The following is a 3,984-nucleotide window of genomic DNA, read 5'->3' on the forward strand; positions in this document are numbered from 1 at the left end:
TCTTTCCCTTTAAAACACAAAGCCCTTCCCCTAGTTTGAATCTTCTTGTGTAATGTAAAAGACATTTTAATAACACACTGAACTTGTAGAACATCCGGAATACATGCATGACTGAGTCTATGTTTTACACACCAGTGGTGGGATGTATCTAAATACGTTTACTCAAGTGCACAAGTACAATTTGGAGCTACAAAGTACTTGTGCTTACCAACCCAACAGTATATAAAATAGTAATGCTGCTTAGACATTAGTAAAAATGATCCAGTGATATGAAAGATATTAGCATAACACTCGTGTCCCATTTTTTGCATTGAGCACTTTAACGTTTGCTAATAATTTTGTGTATTTAAATAGGATTATTTTCAATGCAGATTTGCTCTGCAACAATCTAATTAAGGGTCAAAAGAGAAGCATATAGATAATGGATGGATGGATGAATTTGATTATTCACAAACGATAAGTTATACATAAACATTAGTTTAAAATGAAATGTATATAAAATATAGTAATACTACATTATTGTATGATCAGGGGCCACCTGCTATGCCTTCGTGGACCACCAGGGGCCTGCGGACCACTGGTTGAAACCCCTGCCATATACCAATGGGTATGTAAACAGACTCATTATACTGTCTATGCATTTTAAACTCACCGAAACAGATGAAGCAATGCAGGAGAAAGAAGCCTTTGCAGTCTTTGAACACCAGCTCCATGAATATTCATCTCATCCTGAGTTAATTCTGGATTCACACAGATGACCTCTGACTGTTCAACGTACAAGTCAGAGGTGTAAAAAACTGTCAGGTTACATTAGACTGAAAGGACCCCATCTGCACAACTCCATTAAACAGCTGCACACACCAGCAAAGAAACCAGAGCAGAGCAGTAACAGCCTGAGGGCATAAAGAGCCGAGGAGGCTGAAATGTTTCATCTTATTTCTTCTCGGCTAGAAGAAACATCACAACGGGCCACGGCATGAGCTCATCCAGCCCCACCTAACAACAATCCTGTGTGTGTGTGTGTGTGTGTGTGAGGCATCCACACAGCTGGGCCCACCATCAAAACACCAGGAATTAGCAATGCCAAGTTTTCACTCATCAGCATCGAGTAATGTGATCCAGAGACAGAGGGGGAGAAGAAAAATGAGAACGATTCTCAAAAAAATAAGCTGTACTGTGGTGCATCATTAATCTGTGATGATGGTGATATGTATACTCCTCAATAGGGACACAGTTTACTGTTGCTGCTTTGAAGTGCACAATGAAGAGTTCACACTCCCTGGATGCTGAAAACCTATTAATGTGACAGTTGTTGCCTAAATTTTACCAGTTACCTTCTAGAATAATGAAAGTGCAACACCAGTCAAAAAACAGACATAAATGAAAGCTACATGTCGACTACTAATAACGTTAAAGTCCTGTGAGATTAATTTTTTATCAAACAAATCGGTCATTTGTGTAAAAAGAGCCTCTGTTGCTCCTCAGTTCATCACCACAGTGTAACTGCACTTTAAACATCAAAAGCTGCAGAGCAGAGACTTTCTACACTGTCTGCTGTCTCTCTGAAGCTTTGTACTGGGAGCTTAATCTCATTATACATGTAAGCCGTCTATTCCGTCGCCTCCATCCCATCATGGTGAGAGCTGTCAGCCAGTGAAATCTGCCCTGTATCCAGCTTGTGTGTACAGAGAGGGAAGGTCACAGAGGACAGAGCCACACCTGGCTCAAGGCTGGGAGATATTTGTCTTCATTCGTATGGACAGGGCCACTGCTGTAGCGGTGCTGCTGTCGCTGTTATCTACGGGAAAGGCAGAGATGCCCCAAAGCAGGGAGGGAGAGGCCTCCACATCTCCAGGCATAGACCAGCCATGGTGAGGTGTCGGTGCTGGCTGTGGCAGCTCTGCTGAGAACACTACACACTCTGAGGTCTGTGGGCATTCTTTTCAGTCTCTGGACCTGGCAACCCAGCCCTTAACTGGCTCTGTAAAGTCAAGATTACTGGGTGCAGAGAGGAAATGATGGCTGCATGTGAAGTTTCCAGCAGGGCCAGTTGACCACTCGTGTTAACAATCCTTCTCCTGAGACTCACAGACAGACAACGCTCCACACTCCCATGTCGCCAGTGGAAAAAAAAACAGCAGAAAGTGGGAGATTTTCCAAAGTTAAATATATGTGGTGGGAACTAGGTCAGCGCATTAACAAAAACCAACACATTAAGCACAACAAGCTGAAACAAAACAAACAAACAAAATAAGTTGTATTTTCTTGAAACTGACAAATTAAACAAGAAGGAACTGAAAACTCCTTCATCAAGAGGTGACCCACCAATGTTTTATATTGTTAGGTATTTTTAGTCAGATAGAAATTGGATAGACACTTTATGTATTAGAAATGTTTAGTGGAGATAGGATGTCTAGTTAGACTGTTAAATGCTTAGTCATGCTTATGAGTTTCTACAGGGTACATCTGGTCAAGGATAACTAGAGAGAAGAGTTGATGACTGTCAGCAGACAGGGTGTTTAATATTATTATTATGACGTGTATAACTGTAGCCTTAGCCATAATATGTTCTTATGTTTAATGTCATGACATGTTACTAGAGGTCGTGAGAATGTTTTTAGCTACACACCACTTAACCAACAGATACACACACATTGATTTACTTCATGTTTTGACTACTGCTATGACCAGCTGCAAAGCTGGTAACAGAGACGTCTCGGTTGACGTTTCTGTGTAGTATGGGGCTAGCCCAACTGAGGGGATATAATGTATAGGCCTGGTGGGTTCAGGGTCTTTCATCTTTCATCTGCCTGCGTGCAGGTTGGAGGTGCAAGATACCTGAGCGTGTAATGTTAATTTTACCTGTGTTCATTGAATAAATCAGCACTGTTTTGTAGTTACTTGGACTGCCTCGTCTCTCAGAGTCCATATGGTAAAAAGTACCGGGTACAACAATATGTATATCAATTATAACCACTTAATAAGAACAACCACTGGGTTGCCAGGTTGTGAAACATTTCTTTGACTGTTGAGTCATTGTTTGTGTTTTGGCTTATTTTTTCTTAATAAAGCCATGAAGTCACTAATAAAGAGAAACAACAGTTATGTTAAGTAATCGGGGTCATTATCTTCTATAAATCCAGAGCAAACACTGTGAAGTTATCTGTAGATGTTAAGGCCTTGTGAATAAAAGTGTCTGAAATATTACATAGTGTTTAGTTGTAAACCTTAATAATCTGTTAATGAATGAATTCTGGCTCAAATGGTCCAGAAGGGCAGAGCTCTAACTCTACAAACACAAAGCAAGGACAAACAACCTAGCCACAAACAAAAGCTGTTCTTATCCCTGGTTTATAACTGATCTATGAAGCTCAATGTATAGCTGCCTTTTTAGAAAACCTAGACTGTGTTCTTGTGATAATCACACTTCTTCTCCAACCAACGTACTTCTTCCACCACTGGTACTGTAGATATGGGCTTTGTATTTTCTGCGAGGGAGCGTGTGCTTCCTGCAGACCGTCACCAGCCTTTTAGTTCAGCCGAGAATCACTGCTGGCATTTCAGACAACTATGCCAAAAAGCGAATCCAGAAAAGTGAAAGACACACACAGAACTTCCAGCATGCACATGCACACACAAACATGCATTTCCTTGCTTTCAAAGAACCCATGATAAAAACACAGAGGTCTGAGTATGAATGACTGAAAAGCCTTTTCCAGAAAGACAAGATGAAAACTACACACAGGACTTAGTGTAAATGAACACACACAAATCCCATAAGCCTCTATGGAACTGTGATAATCCTGGAAACTTATTTAATCGTCTCTTGGCTGTAACCTGTGATCGTCGAGCTCTGCGATGTGCAAGTTCATTCTTGTGTGTGTCTGTGTGCTATGCAAACAAGAGTGTGAAACAGGGGGCAGGAATTTATCTGCGTTCCTGTCCTGGTGTGGAGGGAACACAGCAGAGGTTGACTCGCGCAGG

Source organism: Monopterus albus, unplaced genomic scaffold (assembly GCF_001952655.1).
Source record: "Monopterus albus unplaced genomic scaffold, M_albus_1.0 scaffold64.1, whole genome shotgun sequence".
Classification (NCBI taxonomy): domain Eukaryota; kingdom Metazoa; phylum Chordata; class Actinopteri; order Synbranchiformes; family Synbranchidae; genus Monopterus; species Monopterus albus.